Raw genomic sequence first — 21,350 nt, 5'->3', positions numbered from 1 at the left:
ACCCACTGTACCACACGGCGCCCCACAGTGAGTGTTGTTTGAGTTTGGTTATAATTACAGTGCTTTAGTCTAATCTGTGCCTGTTGTGTTCAACTTTTTTTTCTTTTTTTAAATAATAAATGTAGTAAATAATCAGTACAACATTTTTTTATTATTATTATTATTATTTTTTTTTTACATTTTTTCACAGTGACGGAAAAAAGAAACAAGGAATGGTCTCTTCTGCCTGTATCTGTTTATCTGCCTGTTTATCAGATTTCATTTCCATATCCTTTCACTTGAAATTGCCAAACCAGTTGGAGATGTTGGCTCAGATTCAGAGCGCTGGAAAGCTGTTAGCCTGTCACTCAAGTGAGGCAGCAGCGGCACAATGACTGAACATGACAGGGACAATTAAAGTGATTAAAGTAATGTGGGCTGTGGGTTGAATTAATTGATCAAAACAACATTTTCGCTCTCGTTGCACTGAGCAATGAGTCTGAAGTTGTGTGTTGTAAAGTTTGTAAGTTTCCCTTTAAACTTCCAGTCATTTCTCCAGGAGTAAAACATTTCCACTAAGTGAATTTGGTGTTGTTGACGTCAATGCCAAGGTCAGGGTATTTTCAACAGCACTGTTTAACTTAGGACTCATCTTTTTATGATCAAAGCTGCTTCTGGAGGAGGTGTTTTTTTTCCCTCTTCGCACAGAAGGTTGATTCATCACAGATAGTATTAGTTGTGGAAGCTCAGGTAATTTAGCATTTTAAGTAAAGTTATGGTCCAGTTTTACACATCTGTTAAACTAAGTGTGTTAACTTGATCTGTCACAGTTTTGTTTGTTAGATTGACTGCTGTGGACACACGAATTACAGTACTGGCTCATTACTCTCCACTGACTGAGTTCAGCTTCACCCATAAAAGCCTGAAATACTGTTGAGAGAAGTTTCTCAGCCAGGAAGTCTTTTTTTTTCTTTTTCTCTGCCCTCTGGGAGGACGTTCAGACAACGCTGTCTTATTATTATTAATGCAGACCTCATGCACTCAAGGTTTATTGTTTATAATCCTCAGCTGGTGAAAGTCAGAGGAGTGTTATTTTAAATCTGCTGGTACGACATCTCAGTTTTAGGCCTCGATGGAAAAGATTTGGCAAAAAAAAAAAAAATCCACTGGACTTGAGGACGAACTGATAAGATGTTGGTGGTCAGAGATCAAAACACAACTCATCATCATAACTCAAGGCTGCACACAGCAAATTACCGCAGAATTTCACACAAATAGTCTAGAGATAATATGTTGTGTGACTCTGGATGAACAGAGGTTTAAACTGAAGCTAAAGTGTATGTGGAGGAAAACCACATAGAGGCGATTCTAGTTTCTTTTTCACATTTCTTTTTTTCTGGCATATATGGTTCTATTTTTGGGATGTTGTGTTGAACGTTGTCGTGTCTGACCTGTACTGTGAGCACAATAATGATGTTGATATGATGTCGTCCTCTGGCAGACTGTAAATGTGACATAAAGATTTGAGCAGCTTGCATCACCAGCAGGAAGAGGGTGATTTCAAATAATTAGACAGACAATCGCACTGCTCAGTTTGTATGTGTGGTTTATTATAAAGCACACTTCACATTTACTCGCTGTCTGCCATCAGCCGGCCTCAACTTCGAGTGCGTGTTGTTGTCAGTGTCAGAGTGAGGGATGTGTGTAATGTTGTGCCAGGCTCTCTTGGTCTGTGGCAGCTGTTTGTCTGTCTGGCTTTTCAAAAGGTGACTTTTATGGTCGGCTCTTCTTCCCTCTCCGTGCACTCGCCATCAAGGTCTTTGTTGTCGCGGTGAACAATGCTCACCTTGTATGAAGAATGGAGGCCCCTTCGCTTGTGTAGCGTGAATTAAGAAAACATGACAGGCATCGCGAATGGCTTAAGTTCACTTTGTCAGGGATAATTTTTCAGCCGCTGACTCCTGCTATCATCATCATCATCTGTTTCCACGTTATGGCTCCTCAAAGGCCGTTTGTGTTGTACTCTATGTAAATGCTTTTGGAGAAAGCTGTACAAATAAGATCAGTGTACTGAACTGCTTGTTTTCCTTCAGGTTGGGAGAGATCCTCATGGGAACCATGGAAACATTGGAAATGGCAGGAAAAGAGCAGTAGACTTCCACAGGTAGGAAACTACATGTCACTCTGTTTATGCTAATGCTTCTCTGGATTATTACATATAGTCAAAGGCATGGCACCCTTCATTTTTGTTCCCATGAAATGATTATGAAAGTGGTTTTCCTTCTCGGCCTTTGCTGATTTTGTGCACCGGATTAACCAGATGTGTCTCGAGGGCAATCACTCAACTCAACTTCTTAATTATTTACTTCAGTTCATCTGAATTACACAATAGCTCATGGGATTTGAGTTCCCTCCTCCTACTGTGTCAAGTCCACTTCCCCACAAACCACATCCCATCACACTCAGCAGCTATTTTAAGTGCCAGCAGCAGCTCCCAATTACTCCTCCCCACGCCACAACCAGAAGCTCGGGCCGAGCAAACTGAGGCCTCCCCACTGCGACTTTTATCTGTTTGTTTTCATATTTCCCTTCCCTCGGTCGGCCCTCCTCCCTTGTGCTCTTACTGTTTTTGCCTTGGCCAAGGATTATTGTGTTTTTCCTCCAGCTGAACTTGGTTACATAAACTAACGCCTGATCCCCCTTCCTTGATTCTCCTCCCTGTCCTCCTCCTCCTCCTCCTCCCTGTCCCACTGCTCTGCCAGGCTCCTATCTTCTTGGCGCTCCCACAAAGCCCAGTGTTTTGATTACATTGTGAAATTGGAACCAGGACTATTTATTCCCAGGCCGGGGTAGTGCGGGGGACCTCGCAGGAGGATAAGCTAAGAGGGGGAAGGCCCAGGAGCTGTTGTGGTTGATTCAGGTGGATGGTGTTGTTGGGTGAACTGTTTATATCTTCTCATAACCTCTGGCTGTGGGCCATGCCCTCAGTCAGCTGCCTCAAAGAAGCAGAACGCACATAACCCATCTTTTAGCTTTGGCTGTTGCATTGAGATACCATCCAACTACTTTACAGCAGCAGAGCTGTGTGGTGTCATGGTGGATACTTGATGCATGACTGCTGCTATTTTTATTATTACTAATGAGCAGCTTTACACCCGAATTTGCCCTAGGGGGTAAATAAAGTATCAATCTATTGGATGAAATAATTCACAATCCATTCCTTTCATTACAACACTCTGCTGAGTTTCATTTGCCTCAGGCTGCTAGTGTTGCAGCAGATAACCGGGCTCCACGGTGAAAGTGAATGTGTGTTGTGAAACATGATTTAGGTGAAGTGGAGAGTGACTCTGAGTTCAGTAACTGAGGTTGTAAAAATATGCAGATTTACTGAGCTCACAGCTTCTCATTTTCAGCCTGTTCTGCCATTCAAAATGACTGATGTTTTCCAGCATCGGCCTCTGCTGATGTCACGTACGGATCAGAAGTCATACTAAAATGTAAAGGTTTAAAATTGATAGAGGTTCAGTTGTTTTATTGCCTATGGTACTTAGATCCCAAACTCTACTGGTTTGTTGCCGTCTACTTTTACCAACTGCTTCCAGACCTCTCTACTTCTGGATGTGATGTCTTCTCTTGATCATTGACGAGGAAGCCCGTACGCCTACCGAGAGATGATTTTAGAAGTTACATGACTAGTCTCTTCGTATTTTAGTTACAATCTGTCACATATAAAGGAGACCAAAACAACTTTTTATTGACAATAAATGTCAAAATGCAGCCATTCCTGTCGCATGGAAAGGCTGAAAACCCTATTGCTCTTGCAATTCACAATGTGAATGTAAAAACAGTTTGCAAATGTGTAAAAGGCTCGCTTTGTCTGAATAGTCATTCAATTATTCAGAAAAAGAGCAATGTGTTTGTGTTGACGTTGTAGATCTGCAGTGTGAGGACAAACTCGATCACGTCACCTGACAATGCAACTTTAGATGTGGTTCCCTGCCCGAACACGCCGTGAGATTCCACTCACCCACAATTTGAATCCACAGGGGTGTGTCTTGCCTCTCCTGTAAGCCTTTCTTAATGCCACTGAATTTCCTGTGAAAAGGAATCAGAGTTCTGCTTATCTAGTGTCACCTGCGGGCATTTCTGTGAACCTCCAGAGTCTGTCTTTCTGTGTGGTTAAACAGTTTCCTTTGTAATAGTGTTAATCAGTTTTCCATCCTTTTGTTACCTGTACTTATTTATCTTTTTGGTTGGACTTCCCCTAGAATGGCAAATGACTGTGGGCCATGTGAAGTGGAGATGAGACTTCCTGCTAACATGAGACACATTTCAGTCACTGTCTCAGATGTTGTGTGAAAAACAGAAAAAAAAACATGTGAATGGGAACAGCACCATTGTGAATTTAGCTGTATATGTGAGCACAGAGAGGACGAGAGAATGGGATGTGTTTCCATTTGGTCTGTAATAATTCTCATCTATTATCTATTCTCATCTCAGTTAAAGCAGAAGTAAGCGGAATATTTGTGTTAATATAAGTCTTAAATAGTTATATCTTCCGACAGCAATCACATATAGAGTGTTTGGTCCGAAACACGGGTCTGTCAGTCACTCTGCTCTGCTGTAAGCCGAGGAGAAAACTTTCCTTGTATCCTACAACCTTTATCCAATGAGGAGAGAGAACCGCATAAAGGTCTCTGTGTGTGCAGCCAAGGGATGTGCGTGAATGTGGTGACGTAGGGACGAGGGCGGGGACTGCTAACTCCATCCGCTGACCGGAAGTTAGCCAAAATGACCGGATCGCTTACTTCTGCTTTAAATCTATATAGTCGATTTTTTTTCATTGTATTGTTTTTTACACAGCCTGCCTCACGTTGTCGGATACAGAATGCCCCATTCAGTGTCTTTTCTATTTAAGTCCCTTCCACCTTGTTGCTGTGGTTTTTATCCTGATGCGCCACACCTCCCCACCAGCCCTCTGCAACAATCCTCTCTACTCAAACTCACCATACAAAGCACACAGTCTGTTTGCTTTGTCGGTTACTGTCTCATCACGCTGAATGACCCGAGGCCTGGTTAACAGCTTCTGGACTCATTCAGGCTTTTTTTTTATTTTTAGGTGCTACAAATACACAATGTAACAGCACCTTTTTGTAAATGCATGTTTGGTTCCTGTGTAATATGCTACAACCTGCTCTCTCCGGTCTGTTGGAACCTGTGGTCGGACCCGACGCATGCAGGCCTCTGCCGGTAGGATAGATTGGGGCTTCGCAGATTAGTGTGCATTTAAGCGTATCAGACATCTTAAGTAACATTGACTTGATAAGGAATCTGGACTGATACCAAATAAACCTGCTTAAATGAGCCCATACTGTGCCCACAGATTAGCTAAAGTCACAGGCTTCATCAGAGCGCCGTGCTGATCCCAGCGCCTGTCCGCTCCGTTAGGCGCTGTATTTAGTAGCATGTTTGTGTGGCTACTTTGCCATGTGGACATGTAGGCTTGGCCCAGTTTGATCTGTGCTGTTTAGTCTACACAGCCATGGTATAGAAATGCGATAATCCCGAGATAGCTGCGTGAATTGTGTCTGCCCCAAGAGACACTACAAAGTGGAGCTGGTGACGATGATGACAATAACCCCTATCTCAGAGCCAGAGCTGCTCATAGTCGAGACCATTTTTCTGAAAGCTCAGTTGTTTTCCCAGTTGTAAAAAAAAAAACAGTTTCGGTTCATGGGGCAGAAGTTGTTTATGTCTCCACAGAGACGAGTAAACATGAAGCGATTATTTTTTTCTGGTCTTTATCTAAGTCACGAATATTTTTCAAACACAATGTGCTTGAGCTCATACACACACAATCAATGATATCCTGCGTGCCATCATGTCTTCGCTGCTGACTTTAGACATTCGCAGCGCTGGAGGAAAAAGTGAGTGAACCCTGGGATTTAATAACTGGTTGAACCTTCTCTGGCAGCTTTAACCTCAAACCCGGCACTTCCGCTATAGCTGAGGATCAGACCTATGGGGGATTTTTTGACCACAGTGGCAGCGGCCGTAAAATGCTGCAGCTGCTGCTTGGATGGACAACGTAGCAACAGAGCCAGCGTGGAGAAGTAGCACATTCGTGAAACAGAATCAATGAACAGTATAAAAAAGCATTGAACAGCCTCCGTCAAGTAGTAAATAACACAAACAGCTCGGTTTGTCTTCATAAAAGCCCAGTGGGTGGAAGTCGTTGTGTCGGCTTTTACTCATTGAGGTTATTAATTAGGGCATCTATCATTGTGTCATAATTATTGATATGAATACAACATCCAAGCTGTAACACAGTGGAGTGGACTGGACGTCTGTGTTGGTCGAGTGCAGACACTCATGGGACAGTTGGACAGATTATAGACGGGAGGGGGTCGGGGGGATTCAGAGCAGTATAGGGCTCAGGGGGGGAAAATCCTTTCTCATGTATTTAAGTCTGTCAGTATCAGTGGTCTATTCATTATCACTTGGTGCATGTTGTTGTTGTTGTTGTGTGTATGGCAGAAGGATGTGGTCATCTCAGTAAGTCTGTAAGTGACTGTTAATCATAATCCATTCCCCCAAAGGTCTGTAAATCACTGGCAGCCATTTGTTCCCCTGGACTAAATGTTCCCCATGACAAAAGCTGTTATTTATGAGAGCTGCGTCACGCTCCGTGTTGTCAGCATCACATACGAGCAGCAGGCACCAATTGTTAAAGAAACTGAGTGTTGAGTTTGAGAGGTTTTGTCCTCGAAGCGGTCTCTCTTTCTTGAGGTGAAATGTCAAAACTATTGAGATTTTAGGTCTTTTTCTGTTTGTTTGTTTGTTTGTTTGTTTGTTGTGTGTCTGTCTGACAGGATATAAAAGCGTTAAAAGAATGATGTAATGCCAGGCGTAATGTACCTCGCTTATCTCCACACAAGACAAGGTGACTTTCCTGGAGCGAAGCAGTTTAAACTCACAGCGAGCATAACAACATAATCAAATCATGTCATTTAGCCGTCCTCTTGTCCTTTTTTTTTTTTTTTTCCTTTTCGACTGCTTTTTTCGTCTTTGGGAGGCTCATATATATACTACACCTGAACCGTAACGTCACATGACATCGACCAAGGAGACAGTGGGACATGCAGAGCAGAGGCCAGTCGCTCATTTCACTGATTGTGTCCTCCTTTTTAATTTAAAGTCACCTACATTCATCTTGAGCTTCCCAGACAAGCGGAGCACGGTGCAGAATCTCAATCACTGCTTGACCCTCTCCCCGAACACTCACTCACCCGCCATCCCATCCGGTTTCAGGAGCCTGGAGCCTATTTTCCATTTAGCTCCATATGCCCCCCCCCCCTGCCCCCCCCCCTCCTCCTCTAATGCCCTCCACCTCCTCAAAGATGCTTCAGACCTTAAAGATATTAAGGTGCGGATGAGTGCTTTTACTGGGTGGTGGGTTGCTTTTGATGTTGGAATCCCATGGAAGTGGAGGGGGCGGTGAAAAGATAGGGGGGAAAAAGTGGGTCATCCATGTGTCTTTTTTTCCCCCATATATTGCCTGAAAAGGAATCACTGACTCTTTGTCACGAGTTATCTAATGTTTAAGTTCTGGGGAGCAAATTTATCCAAACACCTGAAAGCATCAAAGACGACAAGAAACACTGCTCCATTTTTCGATGAAGTCCTAATGAGATATTCTCCGCTGGACCGTGGCCGGCGCAGCGCTCTGCTTTTTGTTAATCAAATGAACTGAAATGGGAGGAAGTGGCTGCTCTGCCGTGGTTTTGTAGTTTGGTTTCCATTATTTGCTTTTTTTTTTTTGCCTGCTGAGGTTTTGGCTGCAGCATCTGCCAGAAATTATTTTTCCCATTTTTTTTTTTTTTTTTTTACAAAAATTGTTCAGTTGTTCATGTTAATAAAAACTGATGAGTAAGTAAGAGCAACAGTCAAAGGAGCTCTCAGCAAGTTCGACTCTCGCTAAGTTACAGAAGATTCTTGCGGGTGTAACCTCTATGGTGTTGAAAATAAGAATTGGCCGAATTTGCATTAATTAAGCTTTGATTCTTCCTCTTTGTCTTCTGGTGAGATCAGACAACATGTTTTATGAAAATCTACTTTGAGAAAATCCTCATGGTTGGTTGGCTGTGTGGTTCATGGTCTGTTACAGGTAGACCGACTGTGTTCAGCACTTTTTATTCCTAGTTGTGCCACAATGCTGCACTTGAATGCAGAGTGAAAAACAAGTCATTATAGAGTGGAGGAGACACAATATGGTTTTATAACAGGGATAATGGTGAATATCTTCAGACGGTCTCTCTTGGAAGATATACATTATGTTACACTTTGTTGGTTGTTTGTTCACATCAAAGGGGTGCTACAAATATTTGTATAGCAAACAGAAAGAGCTGGATAAAAGTATGACGCACACACACACTGGTCAGTGATGACGTGAAGTGTGTCTGTGTCAACGTCGGTTTTGGAAATTTACAGAAAATGGTTGACACAGACACGTCCCAGGGGTGTGAGGGGGAGGTGGGCTTTCAGATGCTGTAATCCAACATGCAGTTTGAAAGTTGCAGTTTGCTACACTGAAAGTTTGCAGCTCATTGAACATTCACAACCTTTTCAAATTGAGTCGGGACAATGAATGACAAGCATGCGTCCTCACTGCGAGAGTCCCAGACAAGGTTGTGCGAGCAGGGAGGGATGGAGAAGAGATGAAACACACAGCAGTCGGGCAAAGATTCAATGCTGCGTCAGAAGAACTGACACTAGGAAGTGGAGCGCTGCTGTATAGCATGACTGTGCATTTGTCCTGACATGGAGATTAGATGTAGTGTGTGCATGTGTGTTTGAGTGTGTGTGTGCGTGTTAGAGCGTGTCATTACTTAACTTTACTGCCAGCTTGTGCATCTGGTACCTGACTCTTTCAAAGCTCACAGATCCAAAGGAGCAGGCGGTGAAACCAAATCCGCTCTGTGTCCTCATCTGCTGTTTACTAGTTTACCATCAAACGTCTTGACACCGAAGCTGCAGCTGTGATGTACGACGGACGGAGCGTTGCATGAAATTATAACTTGAAAGTTGCAATTTTTACAAGACAAAATCATAATAATATGAGAGGAAAGTTGTAATTTGTGTCATATTGTGTTGTTTAAGAGGGAACAAAGCAACGAGTAGCATCCTGTGAAGTTACACTTTAGCTTTCATAAATGAAGAGATACTTACTACTAGACAAATGATCTGTTTATTTGTTATTTGTTATATTCACCCCATTTATTTTCCTCTGGATATATTGCATTTTAATTCTAATAATATTTTAATTAATCAAAACATAATCATGTCATTCTTGAAATATAATTTTTTTTGTTTTTTGTTTTTTTTAATTCAACATGACCCTGGTACTCCGTTGTACTATTGTGGCTGCCAAACATTGTAATGTAGCTAAACTACATTGGATATCAGTGTGTAGTGTGTAATTACACGTGTGGTGCTGCTATATCGGTGACAACATAGTAGTGAGCGCGATGATACGTGGAGCTGCTGTGTGTTGGCTGGACTCCATTCGAGCCGGCCAGCCGAGACGACAGAGTAATGACTAGTATTTAGGCTGCGCTGATAAGTGAGAGGGAAAGACTGTGGAAATAGACTGTCGACCCTTCAATATGAATCCCATAACCACTGCAGCACCCCAAGCACATACACATTGTACAGCCTTGTTTGGCTTTCTTAGTTTGCAGGGACCGGTCATAATGCATTCTCCACCTCCTATATCCTAATTCTAACCCTGTAATCCTCACCCAGCCTTGTGGGGTCCAGGATTGTGGGATCCCCCCACTGAGCTGCCCCACTCCCCACCATGTCTCCTCATTATAAAGTACAGGGGAGTTATGAAGCTTTTAAACACACAACCCAAATATTTTCTTCCTCTTAAGAGTTTCAGACAGAAGAAATAGGCTCTGTTTTTCTTTGTGGTGTGGGAGTGAACCACATCAACACAATAAAACCTGACCTGAGAAGACCTCGCACTCCTCTTTCATTAGTTTTTTTTGCAGATTTTAGGACTTTCAGATTTGAAAACTCATCATAATCCTCCATAAACAAGTTCTGAGTCTTATTTTTGTAGCCGTGGTCATCATTCCTTTTTTCTTAGATACATTGACATCCCGTTCACAAGCTCCAGAGATGTAACACAGACTTGTCATAGAAACCAAGTCCACAGCGATGGTTCTCACCTACTTCATGAGAATGAGTAATTGTTATCTAATGGTGTGTGTCACTTTATAATGCTGAGGAGATGACAACAGAGCCCACGGGTCAACATGAACTGTCAAACAGCCATTAAACATTTTATCGCAGCCACTTAGCTTGAAACAAGGCCAGGCATGAATTGACTGAACTGTGAACGGTAATTTCGATATTTAATAGAAAATCATCCCACAAAGAAACAGCGCTGCACAACAACACAAAGCTGGGATAATGGTCCTCTTAATGGAAATACAGTAGGAACTCTGTAAAAGCTTTCTGAAACAATTACAGGGCCGTTTTCAGTGCCAGTGATGACTGTGTTAGATGAACTGTAACTTTAAGAGAGCAGACAGATCCTCCCCCTGTAGACAAGAGCAAACAAACAGTGATGGGTCTGTTATGGTCTGCGCCAGAAAATGAGGGTGTGGTTGTATTTGTTGGGTGGATGTCAGGGCTGAGTGATACAACTTCAAATCATTGTCACAAGTATTTACTTTTACCTGGATTGTTCTTAATGAAAAATTTGTTTTGGCAGTGAGATTGAAGATTATTTCTGAGCCACGCACTCTTCATATTCTCATATTCAGCCGTGTGAGTAAGGAATGAAACTCAGTGATAACAAATACTGTCTGTAGATGACTTCAGTTCTTTGTGTTTTATTTTTTTGAGGCTCGGTTGCGCTTGTTTCATCTACATCACCGGCTTTGTTCTGAGGAGAACTCGCATTATTTGGGTGTGGTAGAGGCACATGACTGATCCATAGCAAATAAAGATGCATGTCCTCCACTGGGTTTCCTGAAAGAGTAAACCTAAACCTTTATCTATCCTGAATGTTGGCATCAAATCTATTCACGTCCATGTAGACTATTGAGACATCCGGCACTTTGGTCCCCATAAAGCTGTTGGACCCCCACAGAGATAGTGGGGCTACCACCTTTCAGACTCCATGGATATAGTAAAACAAGGCTATACACACACAACATCCATGATTCAAAGAGGAATGTGAGGAGCCCTTATCTGCTGCTTCTATCTTTCCCTTTACATTTCCCTTCTCTGACGTTCCTCTGTGTGTGTTGGCTCCTTCATCTGCCACCGGTGGCTGTAGAGAGGAAGGTGGGCTCAACGAGGGTGGCTTACAACCACAATGGCAGCTCCTCCTTCAGGGTGGTCCACTCCACTGTGGCACCGTGGGTTTGATGTGCGAGATTACTCCCAGATTCAGGCAGTGATACACTTCACAGTTTCATGGTTAGGATGTATTACATGGGAATGTCACGCTTGTCAGTGTGTTTACTTTAGATTATGTGACACACATTGTGGCCTCCATGCACAAACTGCACTACACTACACAACTACATTGGCTTTCGAGGCAATTTCTGATGATATGAACACGCACAGATAAATTCACCCACATGGAGGAAAAATTAATACACACACAAACAGTCTACCCTACAGTCCATGTCCAGGAATATTGACTAAATTTGCATTTTAAGCAGCTTATACCAGACCCCCCACCCCCTCCTGAGCTGCTGGGCTGTGGTTTGCTCTGCAGCCTGCAGCACTGAAGCTGAGGGTGGAGGAGCAGCAGCTGCCCCAGCAGGGCGATGCTCACCTCCAAGAGGAATCCCAGGCATTTAACAGAGCCCGGTGAAGAGAGGTGTCTGGCTGTGGAAGTCAACAGCAATGTGTTTAGGTTTATCCTCATGTGACCTTGGTGGATGTAGTAGTCATTGTGTTAAAAACAACAGGGAAACATATATTTTTTTTGTGCTCTGAGAACAATTACAAAAAAAGGAAGCATTCACAGATGGCTCTCATGCACAGCCAAGACATTTCAGCTTTTATCACTGTTTTTTGTTCAGGTCTTAGTCTGTAAAACAACAAACTAGCTGGTGGAGTTATTTTTTCTGAACCAGTTTGTTTATGAATAACGAAATTTGTTCAAATGGCAGTTTCTCCTTGAACAATTGACTGCATATTCGTCTTATCGACAACTTGTGAATCATCCCATTATCTGACTTGACTACTGTGCAGGTTCTTGTCCTCACGTCTTTTACAGTGTCTCTGCTTTCCAGCTGTCAGTGACATAAGATAAGATGAGCCTTTTTTTAAATTGACCTTTAGTTGTCTTTTCCAAACAGATATCACAATGAATTTGACACTCACATAATTATAACAGAAAGAAAACCACTTCATGTGCAGCACACAAGCAGAAGAAAAAGCTGAAGAAAAATAAAAACAAAATTACATTAGAAGAAGGGAAAAAAAGGGAGAAATTGTTGATATTGTCTTTAAACTGTTTTACGACTTCAGTGCAACAAGCCTGGCTCCACAAGCGCCACTACACACCTTCATGTTTTTGTCAAGACGAACTATGGAAAAGCGTCATCTGCTGCAAGGGACCACAAAGAGGCTCTTTGTATGGGCGGTGTGTTTTACACACATAGACACAGTGTTCAGAGAGGAGCAGGCAAAACAGCAGTCATACCAACATTTACCCTTCACTTTCTGCGCTGCTCTTTTTTTTATTGCTCAGGCAGACACAGAAAGGTGCCTTCATAAACACTGGCCTGAGTGTGTCAGACAGACACGCTCTGTTTTTTGTTCTGCAGATTTAATTGTAGATATGGATAAATGGATAAAATTCCCATTTTGCCCATAAATCTCCACTTAATAGTCCATAATGACATGAAATCTTTTTATTTGGATCCTTTGCTGTGGCTCCAAACTGCAGTCAGGTGCTTCCTCTTTGCTTTATTTATTATTCATCTCTGACCTGAACTTGATCGGAGTCCACCCACGGCAAACTGAATGGATTGGACATAGCTTATAAAGGCAAACACCTGTGTCAGGACAAAGGCCGAGCCATAAATTTGGAGGAACTCTCTAGACCTGATAAAACGATTTCTAAAACTGTGAGTGTTCCCAGGTGCACAATGACTGTGAAATAGAAGCTGTTTGGAAACACCAAGACTCTTCTTAGAGTCGACCGTCCGGCCAAACTGAGCAACCAGACGAGAAAAGGCTTTGATCAGATACTTGACCAGGAGCCCAATGATTGCTTTATCAGCTTTTTACTTGGGTCCAACCCATCAGTGACGGTCTGAAATCTATAAAACACAGACAAGGAATTCATAAAGATGATACAACTGAAGTTGAGTTGTTATCATAGTTTGGCTTTAAATGATATTTTTAGATGTTTGACTGTCCAGTGATGACCAAAACTATTCCAGACCATAATGTTTTTTATGGATTTATAAAGTGAGTGTTGAAGCTAGTTTTCCTGATAGCTATCTGGACTGACTGAACCAAATAAAACCTCTTTTTGATTTTGTCTGCACATGGCGTTTGTGTTGGAGTATGGGTTAACTTGTGCAGGAAGCCAGTCGTCTGTTGTCATTGGCAGATGCTATTTCCAAGCTATCGCTAACTAGTGTTGTACGCTAGTGCTTGGCTGGTACTGTAGTGCAGTGGAAGAGAGAGACCCCGAGGGAAGACTCCATGACTATAAATGTCACATCCTTTTGGACTTTTCCAGAAAAATCTGACCAAATCGTTAGTCTATCATTATCATGTTTTAATTACTGTTATTTTTTGGGCATTTCTGTCTGTAACTATAAGTACGGTGATAGACAATCAGAAAAGTTGGGAGAGAGAGGGGGGGGGTTGATGACATGCAGCAAGAACTCGGGCCACTGCGGTAAAGCCTTCATGGTATGTGCTCCACCAGGTGAGCCACGAGGGCACGCCAGTCTTGCAATAATCTGTTCACAGACACATACGCAATAAAAAGTGATGATGAATATATGTAAATGTGCTCCACTCTGGTGTGTATATACAGCACCTTTAAGGCAGCTACAGCTCCCTGCTCTGGCAGACCATTACTGCTGTTCACTGAGCTGGTGAAAATGAGGCGACAGGAAAAAATAGCTCGTCCTTTCTTTTCCTCTCTGTCAGAGGAGTTTCTGCATTCTTTTGTTTAATGTGTGCATAGTTCTCTCCACCATAATCGGCATGTAAAAACTCAGGCTATAATTTCCCTGTGAAGGCATCACCCCGACACAGGCAGCAGCTTTGTTTACTACCAAGAGGCATGAATTTATAATGATCATTCACGTTAATTGGTCAATTGTTTGCTCACCGGTCTCTTCTCTGATTTTAAGTGTTATCTTCTGCTCAGGTTTGAGCTTCCTTTCCATGGAGATGTGTCCTGTGATCATTGCTAGAAATAGTGTTTAAATAATATACAGTGTGTTAGATTTATTACAGATTTTCTTCCACTAATACCAAAAAGAAAACAATTAGAACTGATTTTTTGGATCTGGGTGCGAGGCGAGGTTTTCCTCCACCAACAAACACAGAGCAGCCGGCAGCGTTTTCAGCCAACCGCCCTCCACTTCCACTCTAAACTCACAGCCTGTGGGTGTATGATGGCCGACAGCGCGGAAACCTACTGGACCAACAAGGCCGGTAGTCACACACTATAATTGCCTCCGGACATACGCTGCATTAGACTTTCTCATTGTCCAACATCTTAAATTTGATGTTTTATGCTAATGAAACATAGTTTAAACTTTAAAGGCAACTAAAGCAAGTAAACGAATGAGGCACTTCAGAATCAGTCATTGTGCCTAAATAGGCAAATATGAATACATGGATACAGGTGTCTGAACTAGACAACTTTTTTTAACACAACTTGAGCAAATCTGAGATATTTTTACATTAACTATAGAATCTGACATACATAAGGTAAATGTACAAAAGATAAAAAAAAAAAAAAAAAAACAAGACAATCTGACAGACAAAAAAAAAAGATAAAATAAATAAAATCACATTTAGGCGAGGGAAGAGAGGCCACAGATAAAAACTCTTATTACCTTATGCTAAACCATCATAGCCTTACGCTGTGGTGCATATATGTCTCCGTCTCCGCTTATTCTAAGGATAGTGTGATGTGTGCCTTCACGTAATCAAGAAAAGGTCCCATTATTGTAGTTACTTGTTGAACCTTTCAAAGAGTGCCTTATATTTCAAGTTTGAGAAAATGAAGTTAAACTATAGACAATTATGAACAAGATAATGGTTAAAACATTGACAAGGAATTAAACTGAGCTCAACAGGTGACGTATCAGCGGTTGGAAAGACTCTCAAAAGAGGTGGATGCCTTTTACCGTCGGCCTGCTCTCCCTCTGCAGCTCCACGTCTCTGTGCTGCTCAGTGCTCACCGGCGGACTGCAGGCCGTCCAGTCTGCAGCTCTCCATCGTGCTGTCTGCACCGCGACAATAAGGCGCGTTGCTCCAAGGGGAACTTAGTTACCTCCACAATGTGCACTGTGTGCAAAATGGAAACGGTCCAGCAGGCCTCTGCCTGCGTGAGTGTGATGTCACAAAACCTGCCTTTCGCTTCTAATCTGATTATTCTCCTGTTGTTAAGTGAATATTTTCTGTTGTGCTGGAGAATTTTTATTTACCCGACCCCTGACCCCGGCCGGGATCTGCTGTGGATGCAGGGCCAGAGCTGCTGGGACATGGCAGACCAAGGTCAAAGGTTGTGTTGGGATAATTAGCCACTGTCTGCTGTTCACTGCGATGACCTCACAGGTTTGTGAGCTCTGGAGGCTTCAGGTGGTTAAATGTACCGTTGTACTGGTTATTTACATGGAGTGTGAATGTTTCTTTCACTGGGTTAAACGTCAGTATGATGTCTAATCTTCCTGTTTTATGTTTGGCCAATAACATGAAACCTCCACCTCTGTCTACTGACACCCCCTGCCCCCACCAGCTTAAGCCTCCTCTCCTGCCGTCGACTGCAGGAAGGATGGCGACTCATCTTTGATCTCTCAGGCCTGTTACAGCACTCAGACTCTTAAGCAGTTAAAAGGCAGTGTTCAGAAGCGTGTCTCGCTGTGTTAAGCTACTAATGATAGTGTGTGTCGTCCATTCCTCCTGTTCGGTGTCACTGTGAGTGTCCCGTTGGACAGCCGCCATCCAAAGCCACTGCCCTAAACAGTGACATTACACACTCAGTGATGACACACACACACAAACACACTATGTTATACTTTGCTTAACCGACTGTGGCGCAGAGGCTGAACCACACTTATGTACATGATGCACCTGCTTCTTAGTCCACAACATCAACACTGCACAGACACACATGGTGTTCAACCTTACTATCAGCTTTTTTGAAGATGTTTCCTGAAGTGAGGAAACTCTCAGTTCATTAAAGTGCCAGTTAGTTTGAGCCCAACTCAGGCACTTATTTGTAAAGATCTCATGTTTCAGTTTCAGTTTCATGCTTATTTATACATATCCGAGTTAATTCATTCATTAAGGAGTGAAATAACAAGTACAGTTTTTGGTTACTATATTTTCAATTCCACTCTGAAAACTACATAACACGAAAGTAAACATGTTGGAAACATTTGAAAGTTCTTTCTTTCTTTCTTTCTTTCTTTCTTTCTTTCTTTCTTTCTTTCTTTCTTTCTTTCTTTCTTTCTTTCTTTCTTTCTTTCTTTCTTTCTTTCTTTCAAATAATACAGAAAACTACCAGCATAGCTTTGATAATATCAAAATATTTTATCACTGCATTCATCGCCATATTGCGTTTCCATGTAGTGGGGTGGGCTGAAAACATGTTGTATATATGTCTCGACCTGCCTCATCTCCGTGTCTGTCTCAAAGCTTCGGCTTAGTACAGATGAAGACACCACTAACGTTTCTGAATCAGTGACAAATAATAGGTGGATGACTTGAGCTACGACTTCCCCCTGAAGCGCTATCACATTTCTGTGTGTGAATTCAAAGGTTATAGCCTGCACTAGATTTGTTTTGGTGCCAACCGCACCTGTCTGCACCTGAGATATGATCCTGATAAACTTGACAGACTTTTATAGTTTCCTGTCGGCATCATTATGATATGCCCGTCACCCCTCCTTGCTCTCATTTATGGCCCTTAAAGTGTAATTCCACCACACACATATGCTCCTTTATCATGCTGACATGACTCAAGGGTTTGTCTTGGCATGACTGGAGTTTCATATCTGCCCACTTTTCTTCCTCTCTATTTTGCTCAGGACACCAAAAGCGACTTTTTCATCGACTGTTCAAATTGTTGTATTTTATTTTACACATCCTGGATGGTGCAAGTGTTTTGTTTTTGGTGTGTCTGTTAATTTAAATGTAATCAAAGAGTTTGAGTTTAGCTGTTGTGACACATGAGAGGATGGTGTTAATTAGATATTACAAAAATATTTATAGCATAAAAGTGGGATGGGATGGGCAGGCGTCAGAAGATTTTTTTCTCAATATATTCGTCTTTTTTTTCAAGTTCAATTCAACTGATACTCTACGTTATTTTTGTGTATTTTTGAGCCCAATATGTTAATAAAGAAGGATAAAGGGAAAAAACAACTGGCAGATCATATTGGGGAAGTTGTGCTGAAAAAAATGTATCAAACATGGGTATGGTGAATATTTTTCTATGCTGTATATTAAGGTAAAATCAAAAATATATATATATAAAAAAAAAAAAACCGAAACAGGCTCAGACCTCTAAGGGTTAACAGTAAGGATGTCAAACACCATATTTTGCACGATTATTGTATTGTGTCATGTATGAGTCTCGGTGTGCAGGCAGGACTGACATGAAAAGCTATCGTCACAGTTGACATGAATGGAGCTGAATGTAAAAAATCACAATGCATGAATTAGGAGGAAACGCATGCACACGTTTGCTTAAAGCCCTCCAAGTTCCACACAAATGCAGAGGTGATCCTTGAGACTGGGATATCCACTCCTCCCTTACATCCAGGCCCAGCCTCTCTGTCACCCCAGGGAGGGTCAATTCTTCGGGGGCCATAAAGTTTAACAACCATGGGAACTTCCTTTATCTACCTAGTTCCTCTGCAGCAACAAGTGGCTCTCTCCTCAGACCACTGAGACGTGTCCAGAAAAGCCCTCTGTCGTGTCATTGAGCAACTTCATCCCTTAAAAGGGCCTGATCACGAAAAACCGGGGACTTTTATGTCTTAATTTCTGGAGGGACGTTTCCGGAAGAGAGCGCAGGGTGATGACTCCCTCCTCCTCCTCCTCCTCCTCCTCCTCCTCCTGGTCCTCTCTCTCTATGAAGTTCATCAGCCGAGGAGGAATGTGTTCTTTTAGATGGACGGCAATTGGTGGGGGTTTCTCTGTAAATAACTTCTTGGCAGCCGTCCAGGCGGGCTGTCCGGCCCCGGTGCCAGTGGGCAGGCGACTGCTGCAACTCAGTTTTTAACAGCACACTAACTACTACTACATGTACTACATAAGAGGCAGAGAAAGGAAATCTACAGCTTTACAGTTGCTGTGCTTTATGTGTCAGCAGTTGAAGTAATATAAATTGATAATCTGTGTGTGAATGTTTCTGTAACTTTAAAAGAGTGCCAAAAATAATTTGTAAAACTAACAAAAAAAAATCTTGCAGATATAAAACCCATCACAAATGGCATTTTTACTGCACAAATAGGAAATTGATTCACAAATGGATGTGCAGTTTCAGATCCAACTTATGTTTTCAAGATATTTTTGTGAGTGTAGAAGTTTTTAATTTACATTCATGGAAGGTTTTATATTCATTCACACACATATTGTCAGTCCGTTCACATAATTACCATTGAGACAAATTTACCTTTGTATCATTCAGTATAAAATTGGTCCCACAGAAATGTTGGAGGCTTTGCTGATAAACAGAGGGATCTATGGCCCCATGTGTGTTTGACTAATCCCCAACAACATGAGAACCTCCATCTGAACTATTTAAGTGAATATCCTGTTTTTCTCAGAAGACACTATTTATAGTTTCCCATTGATTTTCTTTAAAGATAACATGAAGTGACTGATCGTTGGAGCCCTAAGACTCACTCCTCTGGTTTAGGCATTTAAACAACAACAACAACAACAACAACAACAATAATAATAACTCAAATTTATTATTTATTTAAATGTACAAACATTAGGAGAGTGTTTGAGTATTAAATCATGGTTTTGATATTATACTAATACATTCAAACCGTCGTGATGTTGCTCTATCTCTGAGACACAGAAGGACATGAGTGAAGTGAACTTGTGCAGAGACAATGACCCTCCCACTAGATGTTTTTGGTGTGTGTGTGTGTGTGTGTGCGTGTGCGTTTGCACTTGTGTTTGATTGTTTATGCTCACAATCATGTCACTAATTAGAAACTTGCTTTATTACCCCTCCCAGTCATTCTGCAAATGACTGGGTGTTGAATGGGGCATTATAGGGAGGCACTGTAATTAACAACCACCTCATCCTCCACTTCCCTCCCTCTCTCTCTCTGTTTCTCTCTCCGTCCCTCTTCTCTTTCTCTCTCTCTCTCTCTCTCTCTCTCTCTCTCTCTCTCTCTCTCTCTCTCTCCCTCTCTCTCTTATTATCATTAGTCACATTCCATCAGTTCTCAGTGAGCACTGAGGCTTGTGAGCACTTGATTGTGGTGATTTCCCTCATCGTTTCCACCCCCCCCCCCCTTATTTTCTGTCTCACCCTCGTCTTTCCCTTTCACCATTGTCGTCCTGTAACCCTGTTTTTGTCCGCTGATGTCACTCTGCCAGTCTTTTTCACTTCAAATGTGGGTCTGGCCCCCTCGGTCTCTGCTGTTGTCCCCCCTCGGCCTCCTCCAGAATGTAGGATAACTGAATTGTAAATGAATGAAAGGCTCGACTCAGTGTAGCGGATGATGGCTCAATTGAATGTGCCTCTCAGGAATGCTCCGCTGTGTTGAGTTAGTCTTTTGCCTCAGTTCACGGTTTGTGGTGGACCTTGGTTTCTCCGGTAGAGGTTCTACCTGCTGCTGCAGGTTCTTCAACCACCTGTCATCTTCACAAGCGAAGAAACACATTTGTGCATGATCTTTTCTTGGTGAACTCCCAATTTCCTCAGTATTACTGCATCATCTGGGAACTGGAAGCAGTTGTTCCTGCTCAAGTATCAATCCATCCTCCCACGATCCATCTCTCTGGCGTGGCGTGGCGTACCTTCAGGGTAGTACAATGACTCATTTGAATGACTTAACGGATATTTCGCAGATAAAATAATGTGTTATGAACTGACATATTTACTTTACTAACAGTTTCGCTAAACTGCAAATTTTTGTCACGTTAGATACTCACTCAGTTGCCACCAGCGAAGTACCCGATCTGCTAATATGACTATTAAAAGAGACCTTTGCCCTCGGTATTTATTGGTTTATTAGGGGTTCAGACTGAAAACAGCACCATGTTTCAAAACGAATGGTGTGGTAGTATTTCATTAGAAACTTTGTCTTTGTCAGTGGAGTCTGACTGAATGCAAGTGGGGGATCAACTATTTCTCCAGGGTCAAATTTAACCCAGGTCATTGCAGGTACTGTATGAGCATTAGTGAACTAAGGTGTTGTGTGTTTTTAATATTGTTCAATAGCAAAGCAGCTAAAAGTCCTGAACTCCAGATTAAAATAAAGATGGTTGTAGAAACTGATGTTCAATGTCAAACTACCACACAGAGTGACTCTGCTGATGTCAAAACATTGGCTAACTCTTCAACAGCTGACCAGGCTGGGACTGGTCAGATGCAGTTAAACGTCTTCTAAGACAAATAACCAAGTCCAGTTGCGTTCAACTTAAATTTCCTTGAGATAACTATGACCTGGATGAATGAGAATATCCACAGGCCTAGATCATAAATTACATTTTGTATTGGGAATTAACAAGCTACCATTGAAAATGAAGGGACTTGAGGCTAATACTAGCTGAAGTGTAACTTAAAGCAGATATCAGTGGAATGTTTTTGTTAATATAAGTCCTAAATAGTCCTATTTTCCGTCAGCAATCACTTACATGAAGTATTTCAGCCTAAACACGAGTCTCTCCGTCACTCTGCTCTGCTGTAACCCGAGGAGAAAATTTTCCTTGTGGGATACAAGTGTTATCCAATGAGGAGAGAGAACGGCATGAAGGGCTGTGTGTGCAGCCAAGGGATGCGCGTGAATGTGGTGACGTAGCACGAGGACCAATTGATGCCTGACAAGGGCGGGGGCTGCTAACTCATGGTGCGTTCAAAGAAACTCGTACTTTGTGTTTTTCCT

The 21,350-nt window shown here is 42.2% G+C and overlaps 1 protein-coding gene across 1 annotated transcript in view; it reads left to right on the top strand.

The window, feature by feature from the left end:
* Positions 1-21,350, top strand: part of plxnb1b (plexin b1b) — an 86,979-nt gene that overhangs the window by 22,993 nt on the left and 42,636 nt on the right. The window contains exon 2 of the mRNA XM_083972600.1: positions 2,073-2,143. The gene's annotated coding sequence lies outside the window, so the exon portion shown is untranslated. The remainder of the gene's footprint in view (positions 1-2,072; positions 2,144-21,350) is intronic.

Source organism: Trachurus trachurus (genome assembly GCF_905171665.1).
Source record: "Trachurus trachurus genome assembly, chromosome: 5".
Taxonomy (NCBI): Eukaryota; Metazoa; Chordata; class Actinopteri; order Carangiformes; family Carangidae; genus Trachurus; species Trachurus trachurus.
Note: the sequence above shows the minus strand (reverse complement) of the source record. Positions and strands in the feature narration are given on the sequence as shown.